Source organism: Ranitomeya imitator, chromosome 5 (genome assembly GCF_032444005.1).
Source record: "Ranitomeya imitator isolate aRanImi1 chromosome 5, aRanImi1.pri, whole genome shotgun sequence".
Lineage (NCBI taxonomy): Eukaryota > Metazoa > Chordata > Amphibia > Anura > Dendrobatidae > Ranitomeya > Ranitomeya imitator.
In genome coordinates this window covers 485,570,186-485,590,826 of record NC_091286.1, presented here as the reverse complement: position 1 = coordinate 485,590,826, position 20,641 = coordinate 485,570,186, and the positions used below count along the sequence as shown (strand labels likewise).

At 45.4% G+C, this 20,641-nt stretch overlaps 1 pseudogene; it reads right to left on the bottom strand.

Moving 5' to 3' along the window:
• The window catches only part of LOC138637815 (serine/arginine-rich splicing factor 9 pseudogene), a 55,922-nt pseudogene extending 48,084 nt beyond the window's left edge, over positions 1-7,838 (bottom strand).
• Positions 7,839-20,641: the final 12,803 nt, after the last annotated feature.

Below are 20,641 nucleotides of genomic sequence, written 5' to 3'. Positions count from 1 at the left end.
GGGGGGGGGTACAGGTTCCCTTACATTTAGGTTGTTGTGCCAGCGTGGCGGTTGCAGGACACATTGCCGGCTACACAGCTGGGGATCAGCTGACGTTACTGAAACCCAATAACACTGGGTCGTATGTTTAGACTGTGCAGCCTGCACTTCTGAGCCGCAACTAGCGGTGTTGGAGCCCAGGAATAGCAGTTCAGGTGATAGAAAGATGAACACATCAGGAGACCTGGATGACACCCAATTACTTAATCAGGCAGAGGAGTGGCAAATTCCTGCGAGATCCAGGCCTGGTTCATTTTCAGGAAAGTAAGCCGGTCAACGTTATCGGAATATAGTCGCATGCGACGGTCTGTTAGTACACCACCTGCGGCACTAAAGACACGTTCCGATAAGACACTAGCCGCAGGGCAAGCCAGCACCTCCAATGCATACTGGCTTAGCTCTGGCCATGTATCCAGCTTAGAGACCCAAAACTTGAACGGGGAAGAGCCGTCTGGGAGTACACTAAGAGGGCAAGCCATGTAGTCTGTCACCATCTGACGGAACCGTTGCCTCCTGCTAACTGGAGCCGCCGGTGATGGTGTAGACATTTGGGGCGGGCACACAAAAGTTTTCCACAGTTGTGCCATACTTGGCTTGCCTTGGGCAGAGGCACTGCTTCTGCTCCCTCTTTGTGCAGAACCTCCTCCTCCAGTGCCTCGACGCACTGAGCTGCTTTGTAAAGCACTAGCAGCACTCCTCTCAGTTGGACTGGAGAAGATGATGGAATTCACCAGTGTGTCATGGTATTCCCGCATTTTACGCTCCCGTGTCAACGCCGGGATGAGGTTTTGGACATTGTCACGGTAGCGAGGATCGAGGCGGGCGTACACCCAATAATCAGGCACGTTGAGAATGTGGTCGATGCGGCGGTCGTCTCTCAGGCACTGCAACATGAACTCAACCATGTGCTGCAGACTGCCAACTGGCCCAGAAACGCTGTCCCCTGCTTGAGACATGATCTCTGCCCGCTCTTCATCACCCCACCCTCGCTGTACACACTGACCACTGGACAATGGTGGAACTCCCTCCTCTGGACGTAGCTCTTCCTCGTCCATTGACTCCTCCTCATCCTCCTCACAAAGGGTCCCCTGCCGACCCCTTTGTGAGGAACCACGTGGCGCTGACTGTCCAGAACCTGATGGAAAAGGTGACTCCTCATCCTCCACCTCTTCCACATCATCCCTTATCCCTTGCAGGGTTTCTTGAAGCAAGCAGATAAGGGGTACAGTCATGCTGACTAGTGCCTCATCTGCACTTGCCATCTGCGTGGAATAATCAAAAGGACGCAAAACCTGGCAGACGTCCTTCATAGTGGCCCACTCTGTGGTTGTGAAGTCTGAGCGGCGCTGACTGCGACTTTTTTGCGCCTGATGCAGCTGGTACTCCATTACTGCTTGCTGCTGCTCACACAACCGCTCCAACATATGTAACATGGAATTCCACCTGGTAGGTAGGTCACATATGATGCGATGTTCAGGAAGGCGAAACCGACGCTGCAGAGCAGCAATGCGGGATCTTGCCAAGCTGGAACGCCGCAAGTGAGCACACTCTAGGCGGGCCTTGTGCAGAAGTGCATCAAGATCCGGATAGTCCCTCAGAAAACTCTGCACAACCAAATTGAGCACATGTGCCAGACATGGGATGTGAGTGAGGTTGCCAAGGCCTAAAGCTGCCACCAGATTTCGGCCATTGTCACACACTACCATGCCTGGCTGGAGATTCGCTGGCACAAACCACACATCGCTCTCCTTTAGGACATTCCAGAGCTCCTGCGCTGTGTGGCTTCGATTCCCCAAAGAAACTAATTTCAAGACGGCCTGCTGACGTTTAGCCATGGCTGTGCTCATGTCAGTCGTAACAGGTAAACGTTCACGGGTCCATATGGAGGTGGACTGTGACGGATCCTGCAGCGAGGAATCTGAGGAACTGGTGTAAGAGGAGGAGTCAATGCGTACAGACTGGATTCCTGCAATCCTTGGAGTGGGCAGGACACGTCCTGCGCCACTCGCACGGTCTGTACCCGGCTCAACAACATTAACCCAATGGGCAGTGACGGAAGGGTATCGCCCCTGTCCATGTTGACTTGTCCACGCATCGGTGGTGAGGTGGACCTTGCTACTGACGGCGTTCAGTAGCGCATGTTTTATTTGTCCCTCCACATGCTTGTGCAGGGCAGGGACAGCTTGCCTGCTGAAGTAAAAGCGGCTGGGCACCTGGTACTGTGGGACTGCCAATGCCATCAAGTCACGGAAGCTGTCAGTCTCCACCAGCCTGAATGAGAGCATTTCCAGGGACAGAAGTTTGGCAATGCCTGCATTCAGAGCCTGTGCTCGGGGGTGGTTTGCCGAGAATGCCCGCCTTTTCTCCCATGCCTGTACTACCGATGGCTGTAGACTAGGCTGGGAGTGTGTGGATGACTGGGAACGTGGTGCTGTGGGTGGAATTACACTAGGTCTCTGGACAACAGTGCCAGAGGTTCTTCCATGGCGATCCAAGGAGGAAGCCGAACCAGCTGTGCGTGAGCTGGAGGAAGAAGCAACACGAGCTGAAGAGGTGGTAGCTGCCGCTGTTGGTTGGCCTAGGTCTTCAGTGTGTTTTTGGTACTCCACCGCATGCCTGGTCCGCACATTTTTCCACATATTTGTGGTATTGAGGTTGCTGACACTTTTACCTAATTTTACTTTCTGATGACACAGCTTGCATTTGACAAAACAAATGTCATCTGCAACTGTGTCAAAAAAGGACCAGGCACTGCAAGTCTTGGGAGCGCCCTTTTTGGCTTTTGAAAGAGACAGGCTCCTAACTGGTGCCAAAGTGGAGGCTACAGGCTCCGCAGTCTTCCCCCTCCCTCTCCCTCTTTGGCCTGTTAGGGGAATCTCTTCCTCTGAGCTGCTCCCACCACCTTCCTGTTCCTCACGCCACGATGGGTCAAGGACCTCATCATCTCCACTACCCTCTGCCACCAACTGCTCCTCCTGGGTAGTCTCGGCAGCACAGTACCCACCAGAAAGCGGCACCTGAGTTTCATCATCAGATGCGTACTGTGCTGTGGTCACCGCAGGCACTGACCCACCCGCCTCTTCAGAGTCAGAGAGACAAAGCTGTTGTGCATCACTGCACACTGCCTCTTCTTCCATTTCTCCAATACTGCTTGGCTGGCCCCCTGTTTCCAAGCCAAGAAATTCAGAGAACAGAAGTAGAGACTGCTCCTGTCCTGGGCTCTCTGACTGCCTGGCCAATTTGGCAGGTGGTGAAGAGACAAATGGCTGCTCTCCAGTGGTCTGTGCCTGAGAGGATGTGGCACTAATTGAAGTCGATGCGTTAGCTGCCATCCATCCGACAACGGCTTCAATTTGATCTTCACGCAGCAGCGGTGCACGGCGCTCTCCGACAAAGCTGCGCATGAAGGACAGTTCCCTGCTGAAACTGGGTGATGGTGAGTCACCGGTGCCCGCAGCAGGCACAGAATCACCACGTCCTCTCCCTGCTCCTCTCCCTGCTCCACGCCCACGCCCACGACCCTTACTCCCTGCCCTCTTCATCTTGGTTGACAGATAAAGATAAGCAGAAAAGTACTAAGGCCTTAGTGTGCTTATTCCTGAAATGCTCCTCCTAACAGGTGTAAGAAACACTAATGTTGTAAAGTGTGGACTAGACTTTATTATTGATAAAATGTGGCCTACACAAGTGTTAAGTGGTGTTTGGTGAACTTTACTTTTTTTTTTGTGCAGATCGGGCTACAGAGCGAGTTTAACTCACACGGAGACCGTGCAGACAGCCGTAAACGGCACTGCAAGGCCCAAAAACCCTCCTCTAGGTTATCCTATCTAGTGTTTTTCCACTATTTTGCTGGAGACGGGTGGAAAGACACTAATAGGAAATTGTTTACAAAATTTTCAACAGGCTGCACTAGTTGAAAAATAATGAAAAGTTATTTAACGGTATGAGGCAGTGACAAACCCTGAGCTGAATACAACGGGCTGTCGCTGCACACAGACTACAGGGCGAGCTGCGCTCACACGGAGACCGTGCAGACAGCCGTAAACGGCGCTGCAAGGCCCAAAAACCCTCCTCTAGGTTATCCTATCTAGTGTTTTTCCACTATTTAGCTGGAGACGGGTGGAAAGACACTAATAGGAATTTTTTAAATAATTTTTAAACAGGCTGCACTAGTTGAAAAAATGAAAAGTTATTGAACGGTATGAGGCAGTGACAAACCCTGAGCTGAATACAACTGGCTGTCGCTGCACACAGACTACAGGGCGATCTGCGCTCACACAGAGACCGTGCAGACAGCCGTAAACGGCGCTGCAAGGCCCAAAAACCCCCCCTCTAGGTTATCCTATCTAGTGTTTTTCCACTATTTGGCTGGAGACGGGTGGAAAGACACTAATAGGAAATTTTAGAAAAAATGTGTGGCAGGCTGCACTATGAGCAAAAAAGGACAATGGATAGAACTGTGTGAGGCAGTGTGAACCCCCCCTGAGCTGAATACAACCTGGTATATGGCTGCACACAGACTACAGAGTGAGCTGCACGCACACACACACACACACTGAGACCTTGCAGAACGCTGTTAAAACAGCGCTGCAAGGCAAGAGCAAGGTGAACTGAACAGTGAACACAGCGTTTGCTAAATTAGCCTTGGAAAAGCAAAATAAAGCAATTAGCTATCTTAACTGGCCCTCAGTTAGAACACAGCGTCCTGTCCCTAACTGAAATCACAGCAGAGTGACCGCAAAGTGGCGGCAGCGTTTTTTATAGTGCAGAGTGACATCATTTCAGCAGCCAATCACAGCCTTGCCAGTACTTACATGCCCACCATGCTAAACAGGATGTGCCCACACTTCCATTCATTCCTCATTGGCTGCTGCGTTCAGTTTGAATTCAGGGAACTTCCGATTCCGGTATCCGATACGCGGGAAGTATCGGAATTCGGTATCGGAATTCCGATACCGCAAGTATCGGCCGATACCCGATACTTGCGGTATCGGAATGCTCAACACTAATTATGAATATTATATTAAATATTACAATTTCAGCTTCCTGGATGCATAACTGAGCTGAATGGACATCCTTTGACCCAGCAGCTCCTGTTCCCACTATATACTCAGTGATCATATGTTCACTGGGTCTGGAGGAAGAAGAATGGTCAATGATTCCTAATTTATATATACAAGTGGCGATTTACCACTGTGTATACAGACATGGAATAGGTGAATATGGTGCTAAGTCATGTATATATTCTATCTGGGAAGTCTGGATGTGTTTGACAGCCCGCTTCCCACCCCAATGATTTTATGATCTAATGCAAGCTGCCTAAGCTTTACTGACATTTTAGAATGTCTGTGCAGGGAAAAATGGGAACTTCCCTGATATATATAATCTATTGATAGTCCCAGGGGCGGAGATACCGCATGTGCAGCTGATGCAGTAGCACTGTGGCCCAGGATGACAGGGGGCCCGATCAGGTGCTGAAATATCTTGTTCACTGATAAAGCATGCAGCAACATCTATACTAAGAGGAGAGGAAGTTGGCCCATACCTGAGTCATTTGCTGTCAGAGAGGGGCCCCTTGCTCTCCTTTTAGTTGATGCAGCAGCTCGCTCTATGATGCAAGAACCTGGGATTTCTGGACACCCCCCCCCCCCGGGATCCCTGGACATGCCCCCAGCTTCTCTGCAGGCAGGGACAGGCCTGGTAAGTATGGCTGATCTCAGCTAATCCTGTCTCTTGCCTCCTCACTGCCTCTGACTGCTGCTGGGAACAGCCTTGAAGCAGTCAGTACATCTGACACCTCTACAGCCTCCTGAGCAGTTCTGACAACTGAACTGCCTGATCAATGTTCACATCATATCAACCTCCCTGCCCGCTGTAGCTACCTCCACCCCCTGTACTGAGGGGGTTTTATTGGAAAACCGCTGCACTGGCCCATTCAGACGCAGGAGCTGCAGAGAGAATGCTGCCTGAGTGGACCAGTGCAGCCATTCCTCAGTAAAGACCCCTCAGTACAAGGGTTGGAGGTAGCTACAGGGGGCTGGTGGATTGATGTGATGGCCGATGTTCACATGGGTCAGGCACCTGCCAGAACTTCTCAGGAGGAGAAGTGTCAGATGTACTGACTGCTGGGAGGCTGTTCTGTGCAGCGATTAGAGGTAGTGAGGCAGAAGACAGGACTATCTATCTACCTATGTATGCTAAGTGTTTGTATGTATCTATGTGTACTGTGGTTATCTGTGTATGTATGCGTGTATACACACACACATAATTACAGTACACTATCTACTATATAATTGTCTAAGGGTGTTAGGAGTCGAGTTTCCTCTGCTGCACAGGGGGAATCTCGATCCGTCTCCGCTGCGGTCTCCCATTCTTCTCCAGACGCAGTGGAGTCTGCTCAGCAGGGACGTCGATCCCAGCGTTTCGCTCAGTCTGACTCTGTGTGAAGAGTAACTGCTGCTTTTCCTGCTTCTGCCATTGAAGCCAGTGCTGGGCAGCGGCGAGTGGACGTTTCTGGATCTAAGTCCTGCTTTTCTCTGTCTGAGCATGCCCAGGGCAGGATCTCCCGTTGGAGATCGAGGGTCACATGCTCAGGTACTGCAGCACATCCCATTGGTCCTTTTGGCAGGTCCTGAAAGGGCAAAACTTCTGTAGCTGTTTCCTGTGCTGCAGCTATATAAACTGCGCATGACCGCACGGCCATGCGCTAGTATTGTCTTGTAAATATGTGTGTGTGTTGTGAGTGAAAGTCGCTCTTTAAATAACCCTCCCTATTGAATGTCTGTTCGCGGAAGGTGTATGTTTGCTATCTAGCGCCCGACTTATCCAACAGCACGAAACACACATTACAGCTACCAGTTGCTGTGTCCGCCAGTACGGCGCTGTGCGCTTGCTCTGCGCTTTCCTGACCCAAGCCTGGGTGGTTAGTGGCGTCCGTCAGTGCGGCACCGCACGCACTCTTGTGCCTTAATATTATTATTTATGTTCCTCTGACACACCCAGTTGCGGTGTTGTGCCAGCAAGTGTCTAATCGGACTTCAATCCTGTGTAGGGGTTGAGTCCGCTGACTTCTTGCTCGCGCTTTATGTGCGGTACTGCGGTCCTGTGATGCAACAGGATCGCTTCCTTTACGCAGGGTGAAGTTAACCCATGTGTGTGTATACTTAGTACCGCCATATAGTCCGTCTTACTAGCAGCAGGGTCTTTTACCTGCACGGTGGACCTCGGACTGCGAACGCACCTAATACCCAAACATCTGATTCTTGGTGCGTTACGCCAGTCCCTAACAAAGGGTCACTTCCATCTTTATGTCTGTCCTTCAGTCTGTCCTTCATTCTGTCACGGATATTCATTGGTCGCGCCCTCTGTCTGTCATGGAATCAAAGTCGCTGATTGGTCTCGCCAGCTGCCTGTCATGGCTGCTGCGACCAATCAGCGATGGCAACAGTATGATTAGTCCCTCCCTACTCCCCTGCAGTCAGTGCTCGGCGCCCGCTCCATATTCCCCGCAGTCACCGCTCACACAGGGTTAATGCCAGTGGTAACGGACCGCATTATGCTGCGGGTAACTCACTCCGTTACCACTGCTACTAACCCTGTGTGACCAAGTTTTTACTATCGATGCTGCCTATGCAGCGTCAATAGTAAAAGGATCTAATGTTAAAAATAATTTAAAAAATCAAAAATCATTATATACTCACCTTCCGCCGCCTTTCCCGCTTCTTGCGACGCTCCAGTAACCACTCCATGCAAGCGGCATGTTGAGGTGGCAAAGATGGTATGCAACAAGGACCTGCCATGACGTCACGGTCATGTGACTGTGACCTCATCACAGGTCCTGCGTGCCTGCGCGAGAAGGACCTGCCATGATGTCACGGTCATGTGACCGTGACGTCATCACGGGTCCTGCGCTACCAACCCTGGGACCGGAAGCTGCCGAGTGCACCGCACACAGGCGACATGACTACAAGGGCTCTCTCGGAAGGTGAGTATATGTTTATTTTTTATTTTTTAACCTGTGACATACGTGGCTGGGCAATATACTACGTGACTGGCCAATATACTACGTGGCTGGGCAATATACTACGTAGCTGGGCAATATAGTACGTGACTGGCCAATATACTACGTGGCTGGGCAATATACTATGTGGCTATGTGCTGTGTACTACGTCGCTGTGCAATATACTACGTGGCTCTGTGCTGTATACTACGTCACTGGGCAATATACTACATATCTGGGCAATGTACTATGTGGCTGGGCAATATACTACGCGGCTGGTCAATATACTACGTGACTGTGCAATATACTACGTGACTGGGAAATATACTACGTGACTGGGCAATATACTACGTGGCCGGGCAATATACTACGTGGCTGGGCAATATACTACGTGGCTGGGCAATATACTACGTGGCTGGGCAATATACTACGTGGGCTGTGCAATATACTATGTGGACATGCATATATATATATATATATATATATATACATATGGAAACAGGAACACATGGGCTACTTGCACAGTGAACAAGTCTGTATGATCATGTTCACACACCACCAAGAAACCTGAAGACACAAAAGAGAATAGTAAAACCAAAAACACTCAGTTTGAAAAAATGTTGCAGTAATCCGCAAGTGCTAGTAAAAGATGTAAAAAACAGGGTATTTGGTTGATACGTTTTTTGCAAAAAATGTATACTAAGCTGCTCTACCAATCTTCACGGTATACCCTTATCAGAGCAGTCCTAACTAATGTATGCAATCCCTATCTGATGTATTTAAAAACCTGATCATCTGTATATAACCTGTGTGAACAGGGTTCAGAGAGGAAAAATCCATGTGTGCATACAGGGTAGAACAGCTATTGTGCAGATAGCCCAAGAGGAGTGGTGGAACTCCCCAGTCTTGTAGACACAAGAGAAAAATTATGGAAACAGGAACACATGGGCTACTTGCACAGTGAACAAGTCTGTATGATCATGTTCACACACCACCAAGAAACCTGAAGACACAAAAGAGAATAGTAAAACCAAAAACACTCAGTTTGAAAAAATGTTGCAGTAATCCGCAAGTGCTAGTAAAAGATGTAAAAAACAGGGTATTTGGTTGATACGTTTTTTGCAAAAAATGTATACTAAGCTGCTCTACCAATCTTCACGGTATACCCTTATCAGAGCAGTCCTAACTAATGTATGCAATCCCTATCTGATGTATTTAAAAACCTGATCATCTGTATATAACCTGTGTGAACAGGGTTCAGAGAGGAAAAATCCATGTGTGCATACAGGGTAGAACAGCTATTGTGCAGATAGCCCAAGAGGAGTGGTGGAACTCCCCAGTCTTGTAGACACAAGAGAAAAATTATGGAAACAGGAACACATGGGCTACTTGCACAGTGAACAAGTCTGTATGATCATGTTCACACACCACCAAGAAACCTGAAGACACAAAAGAGAATAGTAAAACCAAAAACACTCAGTTTGAAAAAATGTTGCAGTAATCCGCAAGTGCTAGTAAAAGATGTAAAAAACAGGGTATTTGGTTGATACGTTTTTTGCAAAAAATGTATACTAAGCTGCTCTACCAATCTTCACGGTATACCCTTATCAGAGCAGTCCTAACTAATGTATGCAATCCCTATCTGATGTATTTAAAAACCTGATCATCTGTATATAACCTGTGTGAACAGGGTTCAGAGAGGAAAAATCCATGTGTGCATACAGGGTAGAACAGCTATTGTGCAGATAGCCCAAGAGGAGTGGTGGAACTCCCCAGTCTTGTAGACACAAGAGAACAATTATGGAAACAGGAACACATGGGCTACTTGCACAGTGAACAAGTCTGTATGATCATGTTCACACACCACCAAGAAACCTGAAGACACAAAAGAGAATAGTAAAACCAAAAACACTCAGTTTGAAAAAATGTTGCAGTAATCCGCAAGTGCTAGTAAAAGATGTAAAAAACAGGGTATTTGGTTGATACGTTTTTTGCAAAAAATGTATACTAAGCTGCTCTACCAATCTTCACGGTATACCCTTATCAGAGCAGTCCTAACTAATGTATGCAATCCCTATCTGATGTATTTAAAAACCTGATCATCTGTATATAACCTGTGTGAACAGGGTTCAGAGAGGAAAAAATCCATGTGTGCATACAGGGTAGAACAGCTTTTGTGCAGATAGCCCACCACTCCTCAGGTTTTTAAATACATCAGATAGGGATTGCATACATTAGTTAGGACTGCTCTGATAAGGGTATACCGTGAAGATTGGTAGAGCAGCTTAGTATACATTTTTTGCAAAAAACGTATCAACCAAATACCCTGTTTTTTACATCTTTTACTAGCACTTGCGGATTACTGCAACATTTTTTCAAACTGAGTGTTTTTGGTTTTACTATTCTCTTTTGTGTCTTCAGGTTTCTTGGTGGTGTGTGAACATGATCATACAGACTTGTTCACTGTGCAAGTAGCCCATGTGTTCCTGTTTCCATAATTTTTCTCTTGTGTCTACAAGACTGGGGAGTTCCACCACTCCTCTTGGGCTATCTGCACAATAGCTGTTCTACCCTGTATGCACACATGGATTTTTCCTCTCTGAACCCTGTTCACACAGGTTATATACAGATGATCAGGTTTTTAAATACATCAGATAGGGATTGCATACATTAGTTAGGACTGCTCTGATAAGGGTATACCGTGAAGATTGGTAGAGCAGCTTAGTATACATTTTTTGCAAAAAACGTATCAACCAAATACCCTGTTTTTTACATCTTTTACTAGCACTTGCGGATTACTGCAACATTTTTTCAAACTGAGTGTTTTTGGTTTTACTATTCTCTTTTGTGTCTTCAGGTTTCTTGGTGGTGTGTGAACATGATCATACAGACTTGTTCACTGTGCAAGTAGCCCATGTGTTCCTGTTTCCATAATTTTTCTCTTGTGTCTACAAGACTGGGGAGTTCCACCACTCCTCTTGGGCTATCTGCACAATAGCTGTTCTACCCTGTATGCACACATGGATTTTTCCTCTCTGAACCCTGTTCACACAGGTTATATACAGATGATCAGGTTTTTAAATACATCAGATAGGGATTGCATACATTAGTTAGGACTGCTCTGATAAGGGTATACCGTGAAGATTGGTAGAGCAGCTTAGTATACATTTTTTGCAAAAAACGTATCAACCAAATACCCTGTTTTTTACATCTTTTACTAGCACTTGCGGATTACTGCAACATTTTTTCAAACTGAGTGTTTTTGGTTTTACTATTCTCTTTTGTGTCTTCAGGTTTCTTGGTGGTGTGTGAACATGATCATACAGACTTGTTCACTGTGCAAGTAGCCCATGTGTTCCTGTTTCCATAATTTTTCTCTTGTGTCTACAAGACTGGGGAGTTCCACCACTCCTCTTGGGCTATCTGCACAATAGCTGTTCTACCCTGTATGCACACATGGATTTTTCCTCTCTGAACCCTGTTCACACAGGTTATATACAGATGATCAGGTTTTTAAATACATCAGATAGGGATTGCATACATTAGTTAGGACTGCTCTGATAAGGGTATACCGTGAAGATTGGTAGAGCAGCTTAGTATACATTTTTTGCAAAAAACGTATCAACCAAATACCCTGTTTTTTACATCTTTTACTAGCACTTGCGGATTACTGCAACATTTTTTCAAACTGAGTGTTTTTGGTTTTACTATTCTCTTTTGTGTCTTCAGGTTTCTTGGTGGTGTGTGAACATGATCATACAGACTTGTTCACTGTGCAAGTAGCCCATGTGTTCCTGTTTCCATAATTTTTCTCTTGTGTCTACAAGACTGGGGAGTTCCACCACTCCTCTTGGGCTATCTGCACAATAGCTGTTCTACCCTGTATGCACACATGGATTTTTCCTCTCTGAACCCTGTTCACACAGGTTATATACAGATGATCAGGTTTTTAAATACATCAGATAGGGATTGCATACATTAGTTAGGACTGCTCTGATAAGGGTATACCGTGAAGATTGGTAGAGCAGCTTAGTATACATTTTTTGCAAAAAACGTATCAACCAAATACCCTGTTTTTTACATCTTTTACTAGCACTTGCGGATTACTGCAACATTTTTTCAAACTGAGTGTTTTTGGTTTTACTATTCTCTTTTGTGTCTTCAGGTTTCTTGGTGGTGTGTGAACATGATCATACAGACTTGTTCACTGTGCAAGTAGCCCATGTGTTCCTGTTTCCATAATTTTTCTCTTGTGTCTACAAGACTGGGGAGTTCCACCACTCCTCTTGGGCTATCTGCACAATAGCTGTTCTACCCTGTATGCACACATGGATTTTTCCTCTCTGAACCCTGTTCACACAGGTTATATACAGATGATCAGGTTTTTAAATACATCAGATAGGGATTGCATACATTAGTTAGGACTGCTCTGATAAGGGTATACCGTGAAGATTGGTAGAGCAGCTTAGTATACATTTTTTGCAAAAAACGTATCAACCAAATACCCTGTTTTTTACATCTTTTACTAGCACTTGCGGATTACTGCAACATTTTTTCAAACTGAGTGTTTTTGGTTTTACTATTCTCTTTTGTGTCTTCAGGTTTCTTGGTGGTGTGTGAACATGATCATACAGACTTGTTCACTGTGCAAGTAGCCCATGTGTTCCTGTTTCCATAATTTTTCTCTTGTGTCTACAAGACTGGGGAGTTCCACCACTCCTCTTGGGCTATCTGCACAATAGCTGTTCTACCCTGTATGCACACATGGATTTTTCCTCTCTGAACCCTGTTCACACAGGTTATATACAGATGATCAGGTTTTTAAATACATCAGATAGGGATTGCATACATTAGTTAGGACTGCTCTGATAAGGGTATACCGTGAAGATTGGTAGAGCAGCTTAGTATACATTTTTTGCAAAAAACGTATCAACCAAATACCCTGTTTTTTACATCTTTTACTAGCACTTGCGGATTACTGCAACATTTTTTCAAACTGAGTGTTTTTGGTTTTACTATTCTCTTTTGTGTCTTCAGGTTTCTTGGTGGTGTGTGAACATGATCATACAGACTTGTTCACTGTGCAAGTAGCCCATGTGTTCCTGTTTCCATAATTTTTCTCTTGTGTCTACAAGACTGGGGAGTTCCACCACTCCTCTTGGGCTATCTGCACAATAGCTGTTCTACCCTGTATGCACACATGGATTTTTCCTCTCTGAACCCTGTTCACACAGGTTATATACAGATGATCAGGTTTTTAAATACATCAGATAGGGATTGCATACATTAGTTAGGACTGCTCTGATAAGGGTATACCGTGAAGATTGGTAGAGCAGCTTAGTATACATTTTTTGCAAAAAACGTATCAACCAAATACCCTGTTTTTTACATCTTTTACTAGCACTTGCGGATTACTGCAACATTTTTTCAAACTGAGTGTTTTTGGTTTTACTATTCTCTTTTGTGTCTTCAGGTTTCTTGGTGGTGTGTGAACATGATCATACAGACTTGTTCACTGTGCAAGTAGCCCATGTGTTCCTGTTTCCATAATTTTTCTCTTGTGTCTACAAGACTGGGGAGTTCCACCACTCCTCTTGGGCTATCTGCACAATAGCTGTTCTACCCTGTATGCACACATGGATTTTTCCTCTCTGAACCCTGTTCACACAGGTTATATACAGATGATCAGGTTTTTAAATACATCAGATAGGGATTGCATACATTAGTTAGGACTGCTCTGATAAGGGTATACCGTGAAGATTGGTAGAGCAGCTTAGTATACATTTTTTGCAAAAAACGTATCAACCAAATACCCTGTTTTTTACATCTTTTACTAGCACTTGCGGATTACTGCAACATTTTTTCAAACTGAGTGTTTTTGGTTTTACTATTCTCTTTTGTGTCTTCAGGTTTCTTGGTGGTGTGTGAACATGATCATACAGACTTGTTCACTGTGCAAGTAGCCCATGTGTTCCTGTTTCCATAATTTTTCTCTTGTGTCTACAAGACTGGGGAGTTCCACCACTCCTCTTGGGCTATCTGCACAATAGCTGTTCTACCCTGTATGCACACATGGATTTTTCCTCTCTGAACCCTGTTCACACAGGTTATATACAGATGATCAGGTTTTTAAATACATCAGATAGGGATTGCATACATTAGTTAGGACTGCTCTGATAAGGGTATACCGTGAAGATTGGTAGAGCAGCTTAGTATACATTTTTTGCAAAAAACGTATCAACCAAATACCCTGTTTTTTACATCTTTTACTAGCACTTGCGGATTACTGCAACATTTTTTCAAACTGAGTGTTTTTGGTTTTACTATTCTCTTTTGTGTCTTCAGGTTTCTTGGTGGTGTGTGAACATGATCATACAGACTTGTTCACTGTGCAAGTAGCCCATGTGTTCCTGTTTCCATAATTTTTCTCTTGTGTCTACAAGACTGGGGAGTTCCACCACTCCTCTTGGGCTATCTGCACAATAGCTGTTCTACCCTGTATGCACACATGGATTTTTCCTCTCTGAACCCTGTTCACACAGGTTATATACAGATGATCAGGTTTTTAAATACATCAGATAGGGATTGCATACATTAGTTAGGACTGCTCTGATAAGGGTATACCGTGAAGATTGGTAGAGCAGCTTAGTATACATTTTTTGCAAAAAACGTATCAACCAAATACCCTGTTTTTTACATCTTTTACTAGCACTTGCGGATTACTGCAACATTTTTTCAAACTGAGTGTTTTTGGTTTTACTATTCTCTTTTGTGTCTTCAGGTTTCTTGGTGGTGTGTGAACATGATCATACAGACTTGTTCACTGTGCAAGTAGCCCATGTGTTCCTGTTTCCATAATTTTTCTCTTGTGTCTACAAGACTGGGGAGTTCCACCACTCCTCTTGGGCTATCTGCACAATAGCTGTTCTACCCTGTATGCACACATGGATTTTTCCTCTCTGAACCCTGTTCACACAGGTTATATACAGATGATCAGGTTTTTAAATACATCAGATAGGGATTGCATACATTAGTTAGGACTGCTCTGATAAGGGTATACCGTGAAGATTGGTAGAGCAGCTTAGTATACATTTTTTGCAAAAAACGTATCAACCAAATACCCTGTTTTTTACATCTTTTACTAGCACTTGCGGATTACTGCAACATTTTTTCAAACTGAGTGTTTTTGGTTTTACTATTCTCTTTTGTGTCTTCATATATATACATATGTATAGAATGAAAGGATAGTATATTCAAAACGTTGCCACGCCGTTCAGGCAATGAAGTCCACTTTTTTTCATTTTGTTGTGCTGTTTTCCTTTTTCTTTTATATATATAGATATATATATATATATATATATACTAGATGGTGGCCCGATTCTAACGCATCGGCTATTCTAGAATATGTATGTATGTGTATAGCAGCCACATAGTATATAGCACAGGCCACGTAGTAAATAGGAGCCATGTAGTGTATAGCAGACAAATACTACGTGGCCTGTGCTATATAGCAGTGTTAACGGAGTGCGTTACCCGTGGCATAACGTGGTCTGTTACCGCTGGCATTAACCCTGTGTGAGAGGTGACTGGAGGGGAGTATGCGGGCGGCGGGCACTGACTGCAGGGGAGTAGGGAGGGACTAATCGGACTGGGCCCGTTGCTGATTGGTCGCGGCAGTCATGACAGGCAGCTGGCGAGACCAATCAACGATGTGGTGTTTCCATTACGGAAGTTGCAGACAGAAGGAAGTACCCCTTAGACAATTATATATATACTAGATTGTGGCCCGATTCTAACGCATCGGGTATTCTAGAATATGCATGTCCCTGTAATATATGGACAATGATGATTCCAGAATTTGCGGCAGACTGTGCCCGTTGCTGATTGGTCGAGGCAACCTTTATGACATCATCGTCGCCATGGCATCCATTATGACATCATCGTCGCTGTGCCCGTTGCTGATTGGTCGAGGCCGCCAGGATGACGCAGGATGTCTACGTCCTTTATGACATCATCGTCATATGCATGTCCCTGTAATATATGGACAATGATGATTCCAGAATTCGCGGCAGACTGTGCCCGTTGCTGATTGGTCGAGGCAACCTTTATGACATCATCGTCGCCATGGCAATCATTATGACATCATCGTCGCTGTGCCCGTTGCTGATTGGTCGAGGCCTGGCGGCCTCGACCAATCAGAGAGCCGGGATTTCCAGGACAGACAGACAGACAGACAGACGGAAAAACCCTTAGACAATTATATATATAGATATATAGATATACGCACACCTCTCCCCCTATCCAGGGCAACCCTCCATCCCACCGTACAGAGCCCAATTATTAGGCATATACACACAGCTCTCCCCCTATCCTGTGCAGCCCTCCATCCCACCGTACAGAGCCCCAATATTAGGTATATACACACACACCTCTCCCCCTATCCTGTGCAGCCCTTCATCCTACCGTACACATAGCCCCATTATTAGGTATATACTCGCAGCTCACCCCCTATCCTGTGCAGTCCTCCATCCAACCATACACAGAGCCCTATTATTAGGTATATACACACACACCTCTCCCCCTATCGTGTGCAGTCCTCCATCCCACCGTACACATAGCCCCATTATTAGGTATATACACACACAGCTCTCCCTCTATCCTTTGCAGTCGTCCATCCCACCATACCCAATTATTATGTATATAAACACACCTTAAAATAAAAAATAAACATATACTCACCTTCCGAAGGCCCCTTGAAGTCCTGGCACCTATGTGTGGTGCACGCGGCAGTTTCCGGTCCCAGGGTTGGTATGATCGCAGGACCTGTGATGACATTGCGGTCACATGACCGTGACATCATGGCAGGTCCTTCTCGCATAGCATCCTTGGCACCAGAACCTGCTGCTTGCACTGCTGAGGACAGCGCGTGACGTCGGTAGGTGAGAATAACCTTTTTTTATTATTATTATTATTATTTGTAACATTAGATCTTTTTACTATATGCAGCATCAATAGTAAAAAGTTGGTCACACAGGGTTAATAGCTGCGTTAACGGAGTGCGTTACATCGCGGTCCGTTAACGCTGGCATTAACCCTGTGTGAGCGCTCAGCCCCCCTTGACGAAGCCCATGTGAAACGCGCGTAGGGGTACACGTGCGGCCGACCTGACAGCTATGGGTAAGAATAACTAATTAGCACATGATACTTTACACGAATGCCATAGGATGATATTGTTAATGTGATATGCCATCATAGGTCACGGTGACTGCATTAGTATGTTTTATGGCTATCCTTGGCATGAGTATTAGGGTACAGACTGTACTTATAGCATGAGCACTTTATTAATTTGTTGGTTTCTTCTTACCCGGATGTCCTGTCGGTCTGCATGTGGTGCTGCACTTGAGTCCTCAATTCAAAGGAGCTTTTGTCCTGTTATTTATTGTGTTATATGTATTCTTCAGTGCCATATATGTATAATCTTAAATAAACTATTTGGATTTTATTTTTTGGTGGAATGTTGTCACTCCAATTTTCTTCTTTGTTAAAAAAAAGGGCAGTAAAGCAGTGGCCATTTCGCTGCCAGACTATGGCCGTCGATGATTGGTCATGGTAATGGTCGTGGGCGTTTTGCCTCGACCAATCAGCGACTTGGATTTCCATGACAGACAGAGGCCGCGACCAATGAATATCCGTGACAGACAGACAGAAAGACGGAAGTGACCCTTAGACAATTATATAGTAGATATATATGTGTGTGTCTATGTGTATTAGTACATGAATGTACAGTAGTTATCTGTGTGCATAATGTATAATACATATATACAGGGTGGTCCAACAGTAGGTGGACAGAAAATAATAACATTTATTTTGATTTATTATTATTATTATTATTTATTTTGAATTTTTATTCTGTTAAACCAGAGAGTTATGTGACACAAAATAGTTAATAAATAACATTTCCCACATGTCTACTTTACATCAGCACAATTTGAAGTTAGTTTGTGGGGTCTATATGGCTGAAAATACCCAAAAGTGACACCATTCTAAAAACTGCACCCCTCAAGGTGCTCAAAACCACATTCAAGAAGTTTATTAATCCTTCCGGTGTTTTACAGCAGCAGAAGCAACATGGAAGGAAAAAATGAAGATTTAACTTTTTAGTCACAAAAATGATTTTTAGCAATCATTTTTTTATTTTCTCAAGGGTAAAGGGAGAAAGTGGACCCCAAAAGTTGTTGTCCAATTTTTCTTGAGTACGCTGACATGTGGGGAGAAACCACTGTTTGGGCGCACATTGGAGCTCAGAAGAAAGCTAGTGACGTTTTGGAATGCAGACTTGAATGGTCTGCGGGCGTCATGTTGCGTTTACAATGCCCCTGATGTACCTAAACAGTAGAAACCCCCCACAAGTGACCCCATTTTGGAAACTAGACACTCCAAGAAACTTATCTAGATGTGTGTTGAGAACATTGAACCCCAAAATCCATGTTTGATAAATCTCCCCATTCATAACCCTATTACACATACTCTCCACCTACTTTTGGACTACCCTGTACATATATATACACATATATACACACAGTCTTGGCCGAAAGGGTTTTCATGTATCGATGTGTACTTTGGTTATCTGTGCATGTATGTGTAATACACACACACTGATAATCGTACAATATATTTTATCACTTGTAAATATCACTTAACGTGGGTCTTCCAGGGCCAGACAAATTGCCAATGCAGCTGCATCGGGCCCAGAAATGGAGTAAGGCCACTGACACCAGTGAATATTTCAGCTCGATCTGCATCATCGGTCGCCCATTCAGCTAAAATATATTGCAGCTGCAGTACACGCTGCTGACCAATTTGCGTCCAGCATCTGTGACTAGGGAGCAAATGGCAATGACGACATGAGCGATGGTGAACACATGCATGTGAACACACATTGAACTAAATGCCTCCCAGCTGTTGCTGGGAGTATTTGCCAGGTGCGCGTGTTGCCCCTTTTAGAACAGGGGAGCTTGTGCACACGCACCCTAAGCACACCGTCGTGACACAGTGCAACATGCATAATGGAGGGAGAAGTCAGGAGCAGGAGCAGGCTGGGGACAGCACCATGAGCTGTGAGTAACTGGCATCCCTGCATCGAGGGAGGAGGGGATACCATGTCGGGCACAGTGCTACCTGCCCCTTTCTTTGATAATTTGTCTTGTTCTTCTGCAACACATGAGAAAAATCCCCATTTCTACTCAACTTTCTCCGCTCCCATGCCACGCGGCATCCTGTTCTGCAACCGGTGCAGGAGCCACCAGCTGACTTCGGCATCCCCACCATCATTCATGTTGTTACTGCCATATGCCCCCCAGTCACAGGCTTTGTCAGTGGGCAAACTTACAAATTCAGCAAGGGATCAAATATTTATTCCCTCACTGTATGTTATGTGGTTGGTGTGTATGCAACTGTATGTTGCCAGGTCCCCCATCCCTAATCTGATATAGTATCCCATAACCCATACCCTGTGTACTGTTATTAGTGCTCAATTCCTGTGACTGCTTCGGCGGTGAAATTTCATCTGCGGGACTGGTATCCTCCCGTCTCAAATTACTTAACATCCTCTCTATTAATGTATGGTGCCGTCCTTTATTATATAGCATTCTGTTATGTGGAGCGACAGCCATTATTACACATTATCATCTCTAGTCATCTACAGCACCATCCCTTAAATTGAGTATTCTCATTATTTTTGTTATTCACAGCACCATCTCTTTATTGCATAGTGTCCTTGTTAGGACTGGCGGAACGCACCAAGAAAGATGTAATAGATGCGTTCGCAGTCCGGGGTCCAACGTGCAGGTAAAAACCTGCTGCTAGTAAATGGCAGCGTAATATGGCGGTGGAAGCGAACCCGGTAAAACCACAGGTCCGCAATACCGCACTAAAGAGTGCAAGCAAGGAGTCAGCGAATACAACCCCAAGACACAGGATCGAAGTCCGATTAGACCACTTGCTGACACAACACCGCAACAGGGTGTGTTAGGCAACTCTTATAATTAGAGCACCGAAGTGCGAACTGTGCCGTGCTGGCAGGCACCACTAAGCACCCAGACGTGGGTCAGGAAGCGCACTACTGGCGCGTGGCGCCGCACTGGCGGTCACAGCAATAGACGCTGATACGTGTGTGACACGTTGAGTGATTAGTCGGGCGCTAGATAGCAGCCATACTCCATACGCGAACAGTCATACAATAGGGTAGGGGTATTTAATGAACGACTTGCACTCACAACAAACACGCGTATTCAATTGTAAGACAATACTAGCGCATGGCCGTGCGGTCATGCGCAGTTTATATAGCAGCAGCACAGGAAGTGGCTACAGTACCTTTGCCCTTCCAAGACCTGCCAAAAGGACCAATGGAATGTGCTGCAGAGCCTGAGCACATGACCCTCGATCTCCAACGGGAGATCTTACCCTGGACATACTCAGTACGTGCAGACAAGGACTTAGTCCCAGAGAAGTCCGCTCGCTGCTGACCAGCACTGACTTTAATGGCAGAGACTGGAGAAGCAGCAGTAACTCTCAGAACAGAGTGAGAATGAGCAAGATGCTGGG